The sequence below is a fragment of the Agelaius phoeniceus genome, chromosome 1 (assembly GCF_051311805.1).
Source record: "Agelaius phoeniceus isolate bAgePho1 chromosome 1, bAgePho1.hap1, whole genome shotgun sequence".
Classification (NCBI taxonomy): Eukaryota; Metazoa; Chordata; class Aves; order Passeriformes; family Icteridae; genus Agelaius; species Agelaius phoeniceus.
In genome coordinates, this window is record NC_135265.1 from 100,866,264 (window position 1) to 100,878,716 (window position 12,453).

The 12,453-nt window shown below is 44.0% G+C and overlaps 1 protein-coding gene across 2 annotated transcripts in view; it reads right to left on the reverse strand.

Annotated features, from left to right (window-relative positions):
- The window catches only part of LDLRAD4 (low density lipoprotein receptor class A domain containing 4), a 285,288-nt gene extending 283,850 nt beyond the window's left edge, over positions 1-1,438 (reverse strand). Inside the window, exon 1 of one of the 2 annotated variants that reach the window (XM_077183925.1) lies at positions 1,297-1,438. The gene's annotated coding sequence lies outside the window, so the exon portion shown is untranslated. The remainder of the gene's footprint in view (positions 1-1,296) is intronic. The other variant, XM_077183932.1, reaches the window with a different exon arrangement.
- Positions 1,439-12,453: the final 11,015 nt, after the last annotated feature.

A 12,453-nucleotide genomic window follows, 5' to 3' on the forward strand; every position in this document is an offset into this window, starting at 1 on the left:
TGGGCTTTCTTACTGGTGAAAACTCTCTCTTCCTTTTGGCCAGCTACAGATTTATAATGCTGGAGACGCTTCACTCCTCATGCTACGTGATGCACCTTTCCAGTCCACAAATATTTTAATTCAGGATGTTTTTGGTTTGGAAGCTCAGGCAAATCTCTTAAAGGAGCCTTCCATCCTGACTAGAAGATGTCTGTGATTCTAGATGAAGAAACTTTTATAACACCAAACAGTATTTTTAACACCACATAAAATTATTCACCTGATTTTTTCTCTCCTGCACAACCACCATTTGCTATTCAGAAAAGGTTCTGAATCCCACTAAAATCTGTACCAGTCTAGGTGTTAAGATCACCCAAGAAAACAGAAGTTACTTTTCATTTTGCCTGCTTCCTGTTTGTTCTTTACCGAAACTTAAACCTACACACAACGGTGTGTTTGCCTCTTCAGCAAGCATCGAACCATAGCCTACACATAACCACCAACCCACCTACATGACAGGAAACCTGGCACACCATTCAGAAATTCGGGATGCACATATTCACTGCAAACAACGCAGGCAGGCATCTGATACGGCCAGGCAAACCTAGACTTCTGCTAATAAACTTTTCTCTAAGAAGAAAAAGGCACTCCATCAAATATAGGTCACTGGTGCGTGAGCCCGGCAGCCGCACCGCCGCTTTGCCTTCCTGCCAAAGTTGCCCGCCCGGCGCTGGGCGCGCACCGCGGCCGGGCATCCCCGGGAGGGTCACCCCGCGGGGCCGGGCATGTCCCGGCAGCCGGGCTGTGACACCAGCCCTGACCGCACGGAGCTGCGGTGCTCACCCGGGAGCAGCCGGGGAGGACGTGCCGCGCACTCCGCGCTCCCCAGCGCCCTGCCCGCCGCCGCGGCTCCGCAGCCCCGCTCGCCGCCGCCTCTCCCGCGGAGCCCCGGGGCTCTCCCGTCCGCGCTGCCGCCCCGGCTGCTTCCCGGGCCAGCCGGGGCAGGAGACGGCAGCGGGGCTCCCCGGAGCCTCAGCCGGCCCCCGCTACCAGCGGTACCTGTCACGCTGCCCTCGCCCGCCGGCACCCCCACCTGCCCCAGGTGCCGCGGAGGGACGCGCTCAGCGCGGCCCCGGCAGTGCCTCCGCCGAGGCAGGCAGGGTGGGCGAGCGCCGCCGGAGCCCCACGGCAGCCGCCGCCGCCTCGTCCCCCGCACGCTCAGAGACCTTCAAGTCGGGCCTGCCGCACTTTCTCGGGCACTTTGTGACGCGGCGCCCCCCGGCCGCCCCCGGCCCCGCCGCCGCGGGCAGCACTCACCTCCCGCCGGCCCCCGCCGCTCGCCCCCGCGCCGCGCCGGCCTCCTCCGGAGCGCCTCGCCTCCTCCCCCTGCCTGTCTCCGGCAGCCGCTCGCCCTGCGCTGAGGCTGTGCCTGCCTCCAACTCATCCCCAGCCTCTCCTCCTCCTCCTCCTCCCCCCGCCCTGCCCGCCCCGCTGGCTGCCGCCTGTCTGCAGCGAGTCTGGCTCCGGCGGGCGGGCGCGGGGGCCGCCGGCGGGGGGGCGGGCGGAGCGGGGGAGGGGAGGCGGCGCTGCCGCCCGGCCCCGCAGCCCACACTGACACCTGCCGGGTGGATGTGCGCGGCTCCCGCTCCGCGGGACCGGCCCCCGACAGCCCCCGAAATGCCGCCCGGGACTCGCCTTCGAGGAGGGAAACCTAAGGAGGTTCAACAAGGGCAAGTGCAGGTTCCTGCGCCTGGGGAGTGGGGAGGAACAGCCCCAAGGGCCAGCACAGGTTGGGGCTTACCTTCTAGAGGGCAGCACTGTGGAGAAGGACCTGAGAGTCGTAGTGGATGACAAGAGCCGGCAGTGCCCTTGCAGCTAAGAGAGCCAATGGGATCCTGGAGTGCGTCGGGAAAAGTGTGGCCTGCAGGCTGAAGGAGGTGATCCTTCCCCACTGCTTGGCCCTAGTGAGGCCACATCTGGAGTGCCGTGTCCAGTTCTGGGCTCCTCAGTACAGGAAAGACAAGGAGCTACTGCAGAGGGTCCAGCCGAGGCCACAGAGACCGAGCATCTCTCTTATGAGGAGAGGCTGAGGGAGCTGGGCCTGTTCAGTCTAGAGAAGAGAAGACTGAGAGGAGATCTCATTCATGGAGGTCAATATCTCAAAGGCAGGTACCAAGAAGACAGTGCTGGACTCTTTTCACTGGTGCCCAGCACCAGGACAAGGAGTGATGGCCATAACCTAAAAAATAAGATTCACTTCAACATGAGAAAGAACTTCTTGACCTTGAGGGTGGCAGAGCACTGGAACAGGCTGCCCAGGGAAGTCATAGCATCTCCCTCTGGAGACATTCAAACCCCACCTGGATGTGTTCCTGTGTCACCTGCTCTAGGTGACCCTGCCTTGGCAGGGGGTTAGACTGGGTGATCTCCAGAGCTCCCTTCCAGCCCTAAGGATTCTGTGAGCTGCTCCATTAGTGTGGGAATGGCTCTGCTCACAGACTTGTGGCAGCCCCAGCACACACCCACCAGCCCTCAGGCAGCACCTCTGTAAAGGTCAGGACAGGCACAGGGTGCGGGAAACAAAAAAAAAAAGTACATTTTGTCCCATGCAGAATGAGAAATTTTTTAACTTTTCCAAAAATGTTGCAAGACAGGAAAACCCAGTTCACGTCACAGCCCAGCAGGCACGAACCCAAGGCAGCTTCTACCTTGCCTGTGTTCACTTGCAGGTGCTGTCCATTCCAGGCTCAGTAGTGCAATCCCACACAGAACATTCACTAGCCCTTGGCCTCCCCCTATCCCTGTTAATATCCTTTGGGATGCAGGCCTGTGGTATGGATGTATGGATTATTTTGTAAAAATCCTACCTTAATCTCAACTATGCCCAAACCACTTGGGTACAACCAAAGTTGCTATTACATGTTTAAATGCATGCCATTCTCATAGAAATAAAGAAATCCCTGTTTCTGGGAGCACCAGAACAGGTTACCCAGAGAGGTTGTGAAGTCTCTCTCACTGGAGATAGTCACAAACCATCTGGACACAATCCTGTGCTGTGTGCTCTGGGATGACCCTGCTTGAACAGGGAGGCTGGAACAGATGACCCACTGTAATCCTTTCCAAACTTGCCCATTCTGTGATTTCTGTTAATTTAGAGAATCAAAGAGAGAATTAGAGAATTTAGAGCCTCCATTCACATTCCCATCCACAATGTACTCTGAAGACTTCTCCTCTCCCAGTTATACACGTAAGCCTAAGAATGAAGAGGATAAATAGTAGGGTTGAGGTAACATAAAGAAGTGTAAAGGTTGCTGACTTTAAGCACGTGCACACTTGATTCAAATGTGCTTGTTTCACTTTTTGCCTCACCTCTTCCAAACTGCAGGTTGGAAGAAAGATGTAAATCTGCTTGAAGGAGCCAGGAATCTGCCAACCCAGAACCCAGAGCACCAAGCTATGAAGATTGTGGAGGTGATGGCCTCAAATATCCTTGGTGCTGTGGGTCACCATATGACTGGAAAAGGGGAAATTACCAGATTACTTCCAAAACAGAGAAACAGTCAGAACAGCAGTGAAAGATTATTTTAGCAAATATAGTTTGGATTAAGCCACAAGGAGCCAAAGAAACATCAAACACTACAGAAAGGAAGAGCTTCCAGTAATATAGATAATTTTCGATATTACATAATTGGGGCTATTTGTCCTGCAAGTTGCAAAAATCATCAAGACGTCACAGGGTTAATCCATAACTTGGTATTTATAATTCATTTATTTATAATATAACAAATTGGAAGAAATTTGATATAAAGTTTGCTCTGTAGTTAGCCACCAAAACTCAAGTGCTCCATTTCCAAAAGTGCCCTTTTAATCTGTATCCACTTCATAACAAATTAGATTGACACACTTCAGCTGTATTCTCTTCAATGACTTCTCAAGGAATACCAGTCATTCACTTCCATCAAGAGAGTAGAGAGTCCTCCCATGTGCAGAGGAGTATCCTAACCCATAGAAAACCTTGTAAAGCATAACAAAATCACCTACCAAGTAACAAATTATTCCTATACAATACCTTTTGAGTGAAAAGATTTGCCTAGCAGCAATTTGGGATATTTTGGGCACATAGGAGGAGGAGGACAGCAAAATCTGATGAAAATGCATAGACATGCTCTGAAGGCATTGTGATGGATGCACGTCTGGAAAGTGAAATGCCAAGAACACTCTATGCTGCTGATACTCTTGCTCCTATCCAAAATGTCTCTGGAAGAGAGAACCTGCAGCCCTACACACTGGCACCTGCCAGGGGACATTTCCTCAGGTATACAAACTCCTTTACCTTTTCATCACCAAAATTTCCATTTAAAGCTCTGTTCAGTGTCTTGCTCCACTTAAACGTGTCTGAAGAATGTCAATATTTCTGAAGCTTAGAGAGACAGTTAAAGGGGAGTGTTAACATTTTTCCCCCTGACAAAGTTATAAATCATAGGAGAACTTGGAGTCGTGTAGAGGTTTCACTATAAAGAGAATAACAGGGAGAGTTTGGTTATATGAAGAAACTTTTCTTAAAAAAAATAATTTTAAAAACCCTTACATCTCTTAAGTGAAAGCCATAGTCACACATATCATGAAATTGGGTTCTCATATCCATAAGGCTGCACAGACATCCTGACTGTTTGTTTTCTGGATACAAAAGTGAAAATTCTTATAACTGATTTAAGATGTAGGCAGATCTGTGATTTTTTTTTTCCTCTATCTTGCTCTCTAAACACAGCAATGGCATAGTTAATATTTGGACTGCTGGGGGTTTTGTTGGGGTTTACTACTTTATTGTTCATCTGATAGTAAAAGTGACTTCCATGTTACTGGCAGACAGCAAGGTGCTGTGTTCCTCAGGGTGTGGCTTAACAACAGAAGCACCACTTACCCCTGCCGTGTCCAGAACCCCAGTGCAAGAACCAAGGAAACCTGGCAGACACAATCTCTGCTATCTTATAATAAATACTTGGGCCCATCATGCTATTAGATATGGTAGGAAATACACAGTCTGGTGAAGCACTAAGATCTGAGTGTCCACATCCATCCATGGTGGGCCCCTTTCCTGGGCTTGTTACACATGCTGTAACTGCTATCACTTCTTCCTTCCCAGTCTGGCAGTCTGCTGCACTGCCAGGGAGAAGTCAGTGGGGAAAGCAAGTATTTGAACAATTATACTGAGAAGAACAAATTTGAATCCAGGGACATAAAGGCTGTTGGTTTTAGTTACTGGTGACTCATCTTGTTTCCCACCAGGAAGCCACAGATCAGTGTATTTCAAGTATTGCTGATTCCTATTATCTGTTACGCTGAGAGAACAAGGAGAAAGAAATTAAAAACACTCAAACCACAGTAAGGACCCAGCTAAAAAAACATATGGGCACGTCATAAACCAACCTTGATAAACTACACATAAAAAAGCATGCTACAAATAAAATACCTACAACTAGTCAGATGAGTATGTTGGTAGGGTTTGTTGCAGGTCATCCAGACTGCTCATAATTCTAAACCTGGAGCTGTTTTGGAAAAAAAAAAAACAAAAAAACAACAACAACAACAACAAAAAAAAAAAAAAAAAAAAAAAAAAAAACAAAAAAAAAAAACCACCCTGCAGCCTTATGGGAACCCTGCAGTACATAGCAGTACACAGGACAGAAACACCTTCAATATGCCATCCTCCAAAAATCCCCACTCAATCTAGCCTCTGGAGTGGGGAGCAGGGCTTGGTTTTGGTGGTTTGTTATCATGGCAGAGTCTAGTGAGGGAAGCACTACAACAGAGAAAAACATGACAATTCTCTCTTACTAAAGCCAGGAAGTTATATTCTTTCTCTTGGATGATTCCCATAAAGGTCATTCATTCCAAAGGCTTCCACTCTCCTTCCTGATTAGACTAACCATAGCACACCAGGGGAGAAAATTTCTATAGGCAATTTATGGAACTAATGGCAAGCAATCAAATCTCTTCAGAATTTTGAAAATCAGTAACATGCAAAAAACCAGGCCACAGGCTTGCCATTATGGTTTTGGCCATTTTGAAGGAAAAAGGTCTGTTAAAGTACCACTTCTCCAAAGTGGTTCAAGATCTTAATTCAAATTCTCATGTTTCAGTTGTAGAGGGACAGAGGCCTCAGTCTGCACTGGACTTCAGTGAGGTGCAAGGCTTTGACAGGCACCTCAGTGCCCCAGCAGATGTGTGCAGATGGGCTTAGTGTAGAGCCCCTTGAGCAAACACAGACCCAGACTGTATTTCCAACGTGTCACTGTGCTGTGAAACTGTGTCACTCCAGCAAGTGCACCTGTGTGCCTTGTTAAGTAGGTGCTAGGTAGGAAAGCAATGACAGGGGGAAATGGATGCAAGGATGGCAGCACAAGAAATGTTATGGTTTTATTACTTATAATATTTTTGTGTTGTAGAAAATTCTCTGCCTGTTCCAGTCATTCACTGAAGTTAGACTCTGGCTCCTTTGCTGTTCCTGGGTGCACACACACAGAGCTCATTCTGCAACACGTTGTTCATCTGCCAATTCCACCCACACACCTGCAGACCCCATCACTAGATGCCAATCTCAGTTTTAGATAATCCCACATATGTTAGGAGATGTTTTGGTTTTCTTATCATGATGGACATAACTAAAAAAAGGTTTTCATGCTAAATAAAATGTAATGTCAGACTGTAAACTTAGTGAGCACTATCAATACCAGAAGCACTGATAGGACTCTCCAAACTGTAACAGCAGCAACGCCACTCTCTTTTTCTAAAAGGAGGCCTAAAATAAAAAAGTTCACAATGAGTGAGCACAGATCAGGTTGCCAGGTCTACCTTCAGCTTCTGATAAATCAGCCAAGAAAGCTATGATGCCAAAACTCTCTGCAAGGGACCAAGAAAAAAGGGCTAGAATCAAATTGGGTCTCATAAGATAAGACCACGTAGCTTACCATAATAAACAGAGAAATTACACGGCCTGTGCAAGAGGGGCTGGGCTTCATCTTATTATACAGAGTCAATAATGTATGTAGCAATTAGACAATATTTGATCATCAAATAAGAAATTAATTCTTGTCTTAACCTGGACGTTCTACAGGATGTACTCTGCTGTCACAAATTTACAAACAATTTACAAATAGGTACGTTTTCAGTTTTGGAAAAGAAAGTCTTTGCCACGTGAGAGGTAAAACTTTTTTGTTTATAATACCATTTCCCAAATATATTTTTAATATCTTTCCCAAGTCTCAGACTGGTTTTTGTTGGAGGATTAGTCTCAATTTTCAGCTATATAGACACAGAATTTAAGTTATAAAATAAATATGATTTGCTTTAAGAATGTACTGTGAGAACAGGCATAATTGGGAACTGATTCAAGTTCTCCTGGTTTATTCTATGGCATTCTGTCTACTGGATCACAAAGTGGCTATTCACTGCTTGCTATTCTACACTTTTTGATTTAATGTATTACCAAAACCCCCTTTTTCTCCAAAAACATTTCCAGAATCACTTTCTTAGCTACCAGTCCTACTGAATGTGAGGTAAGTAATTAGTTTGCAAAGGACTTGTCAGTGAAAGAATAGACAAATATTGTTGGAAAAGATCCTCTTTTCAAAAAAAATCCTACTGACTTCAGTAGAATAGAAATGATCAGACTCATTTGTCACATGCACACACACACACAGAGAAAACTGACAGAAAAAATATTCAATAAACAATGTGTTGTCCACCTACTACATCAAATGAAGCCATGAGTCAAAAACTCCAAAACCTTAGAACGTCTTGCATTAAGAAAGGGATATTATATGACAAGAATGTATAACAGAACTGATAACCAAGAACAGCATCATCATCTTATATTTAACTGTAATGGTAAAATCAGTACTACAGTCTATAACCTTCTGGTTTTATGTTCACTAATTTCCTAACTCCTATTCAGCTGCCCATCTTCCTATCTTTCATAACCTTCCCAATAACTGGACACATCCACATGTGTTTAAAAGCCACTCCATTCTTCTTCTTCAGGTCACCTTAGAATATTTCTATCTTTCTATTTATGCACTCAAAAAAAGCCCTCATTTTTGGAAATAAGGACCATTTTCACTGTTTCCCTGGTACAGTACAGAGGCATCTGTTCAATGCTTAAACTTTAAAATATAACTATAATCATTTTAAGAACTCTTCCCTTCCAGTAAAGTACTTCTGGTTCTGCCCTTCAACTCTCCCAAAAGATAAAGCTGCAGAGCTCTGAGAACTTCCCAGTGTCCACTTACTACAACACCTCCTTTTCTCTTTCTTGGGTTTGGTTTTTTTGGGTTTTATTTTGCTTCTGCTTTTGGACTTCTTTTCAATTAAAGCCTTTGCATTAATGCAGCATTGAAAAATCTGAAGGTTTTGCCATCAGAGAAGACAACTAAATTAAAGCAAATAGTTTGGACAGAGGACACTACTCAAACTGCATATATTGTCACATAGTATAGTAGATGAGTGTTTTTCATGCCTAATAGGAACATCACCTTCAGGGACCCCAGGCTAACACTGACCACTGAATCAGATATCCATATTGTCCATAACAAGCACAAGTGGAACCTGCTGCTGACCACATGCCTGCTTTGCTACATCTGCTGCTCTAAGCAAAGGCATCTTTTCATGTCTGGAAAAATGTTTTCACAACTGATTACAGAAATACTGAAAATCAGAAATTCCCTTCTAGGTAACTCCTCCCAAAAGGGATTTTAGGAACTGTTCTCTATGCTCTTTCTTGTTAAATGAACCTCAGTGACTTTTTTTTATCCTCCCCACTGTTTTTGCATATTACCTATAACATATTTTTAATATTGAAAATCTGCATAGCATGGAGTTGTTTAATGCCTTCCATTAAAGGCTCTCAAAGCATTTTGTTGTCACTAATCAGTTCAATCTCACCAAGCCAGGTGTACACAAGCATTATCCCTATTCTGTAGGCAAGAAAACAACTACAGAGAGGGCTGAGTGGAAGAATTCATTCCTGCATTCAAACTCCAACCACTAGATCACAAACTGCTTGCAAAAAGGCAAACTGTTCTCTATTGCTCAGATCTGTAGGACTTCATTAACAGGAGTTCCTGCAATAACGTGCTGTGTCTTCTCTCAGATACTTCCTTAGCAACTCATTTAGTGGCAGGTTACCTACAGAGGCTAACATACCATACAGACACAAAGAACAGAGGCCAATACAAAATAAGCTATTAAAAGGCACTTGCACAGTTATTTTAGCATCAGTTTAACAAGTTGCAAAAGTACAAAATACATAAAAGCTACATATTTTTACATGTTTTTACTTTAACACACTGTTTACTCCTTGGGCCAGCATCTTCAGCATTCTTCACTGTCAGCTGAATTACTTTAAACAAGACACTACCGGGAAAAAAATATGCAGAACATGTGATAGGGAAAGAATTTCTACATCTCAAAATCTTAACTTCAAAGCTCTAGTTTTTCTTTCTAGGTACCATCCTAACAGGTCACACATATATCTCTCAAGTGAGTGTTAGAAGTACTGAGATGTGCCCTGTTATGTTGTGAAAATAATACTTTGATTCAGATGTTTAACACAATGAGATGCACAAAACCCCCCTGTTTTTCTGTCTCAAATCCATGGAGTGGGAAACTACCGTGTTCCAGGATAGTCTTCTGCAACTGATTAGAAATGGTACAGATTATACACTATGTAACACAGATTTTCACAAGTGAACCAGTTTTCCTAGGTTAGGAATTTACGTAATAGGCGGCAATGCCATATACTAGAGGTTTGGAGGTTTTTATAAATGTTAAGTGACATGATGGATTGTAATCCTAACAGTGAAAAATAAAAATCCTGTTCCAGAGTAATGCAACTTTGGAAATTATTCTGATATAATATTAACATTTGCAGAAATATAAGTCAAATTACTCTGTAAAATTAACCTCTACTTTTGTTTATTTTCTGTTATTATGTTACCATTTCTATAGTAGCTTGACTTTCATTTCATAGAATGGAAGCTGCTTAAAGGATGAATCAGCAATACATATGGAAAGAGGATCCCCTTGGTAGAAACTTTGCCTCATTTGTGCAGATTAACATCTTGCTCTTGTTCAGTATCATATTGACTACATCACACTCTAACAGTAGGGATTCATGAAGGAATTGTCACAAGTTAAGATAGAATGTCAAATTTACTATAAATCAGTTCATCTTCAGTTGTTTTCTATAAAATGTATACTATGCCCCAGCAGCGCATGCAAAAGAAGTTGGTCCTTAACCAAGAAAATAAACAGCTTGGAATTGGCTCATACTGACCTGACAATAACAATTTGCATGCAGGCAGTTAATGCAAAACAGCTGACTTGGAGTAATTTCCTTAGAATGAGGAGTTAGAGACCGAGCAGGTTATTGGTGTACGTGTCCTCTCAATATACATGCACTACCATTATGTCAGACAGCCTGGCAACATTTTGATAAAATACAGCTACACCTGGAGCTTATGCCAATCTAAGTTACCTTGTTTCCAGAAAATTTCAGTTCTTCAAGCCACATCTTTCTGGCAAGGTGAAAACATGTGAAATAATGTCCTTATTCCGCAAACTTGAGGCTTTTCACCATTGTGCAAAGGAGGGCACAAAAACACTACTGCCATCTTATTGCAAAGGTCCCACACCTCCTCAGTGATTTCTCATAGGCAGCTCTTCACAGCACCGACTCCTTCTTCACAACCAACAAACTCCAGCTCTCCCCTCAACCAGCTAGCCCACTCTTTTATAGCACTCATCCTTATTGGACACAGCTGTGGCCTGTTAAGGGCAGGCCCATTGCTAATCTTTGGTAATTAGCACAGCTGCAACTCCTCAGGGGTGAGACTACCTTCTGCACTATCTTTATTTTCTTACATTCTATCCCTCCACAAAATACCTGCTTAGGTTTATTTGTGGCTATGCCATTCACAGTCTTGTAGCACATAACTATCCTAAACTTCAAAACTCAACAACTCTAAGACAATAAAGCCTGTTCCTGCTCTCAGGTTTTAGAACTAATTTCGTAAAGTTTATTTGTTTATTCTTTATTGCTTTTACAGTGCTATTTATTTATTTCTTTGCTGTACTCCTTTTGTTACACCAAAAGCATGAAAGATGAGCAAAAACACAACTTGAATTACACCCCATGCAGGGAGGCTACGCAGAGACCTCAGAGCCTCCCCAGGCAAACAGGCACAATGTTATCTCCAAGCCCTTTCTCCCTCCAAATATCTGCCCTTCTGCTGGGGGCAAGGCAGCAGAGCAAAGAAGACATTGTTCTGTCCCATCCCATTCCTGGCACCGCAGCCCAGCAGCAGCATGGAAATCTTGGCAGGGAACACTGATGCCAGGGCCACTTGAGCAGTTGCATGGGGCACACAGCCAGAGGCTGCCCAGCTGCTGTTGGAAGGGGCTCCAAGTCAGCCTCTCACCTACTGGGCCTCCCTGGCTCCACAAACCACTCACCCAAATGCTGAAAACTGGAGCAATATCAAGGAGACTTCTCCCCATCCACAAGCCCTTCTATTAACTGGTATAGGCTCTGCTTGGTGGGTAACTGCATGATCCAGGCACAGGCTGGATGCTGAACTCATTTAAAGAGGCCTCAGAATCACGTCTGCTACCAGAAATAAAACCAAAACCACTTCAGAGTCAGTATAGTTGTGATTTGTCTGCTCCTAAAGAGAATTACATGAGCATAGGAATTTATTTGTCAGTGGGCAGTCTCAGCTTTGTACTAGACATATGATTTTATATGAAATCCAGATGTCATTTAGAACAGTGTCAAAAGTCAGACTAAAATTAGTATTCACTGAATGAGTTTTTAAAAGAAAAAATATGCCTTGCAGCTTAAAGAAGGAACTGTAAAAATATCTCAGACTCATGTATTTCTCTTAGCAATGTCAATGGGGTACAAATACATAAGTCTAAAGAGACAAGAATGAAAATACTTTCCGTGTTTCTGTTTGGATATGGCTCATAACTTGGGCCATATCCATCAAATTAGGAGTCACAGTACAGATCTATCCACCACTACTCTTTGATTTACATGCACAAAATCTACCTACATGAAAAGTCTTCAAAGGACCAAGATGTTTAGCAAACAAATGAAATTACTTTCAACAGTTTTAGGTTTACCTAGGTAATACCAGAACTCTCTGCACACTAGTCTACTAGTCTCTGTGCACTTCCCTACTAGTAAGTAGGGAAAAAAAGCCCAAAATACTGCTTATTTTGTTTTGAGACAGCCACACCAAAGCTCTACCTTCCACTCTACAGAGTGAGTTCACCTTCATGCCATGCTGTGCCTACCCAAATTGTAGCAGTCACCCACTTTCCCTGAATAAAATGGTGCTTTATTTGTAAAGATGTAAATAAAGCTCTCTTTGTTCATGAAAGATCCCTATTCTTTTCAGCAAAAGGCATGAT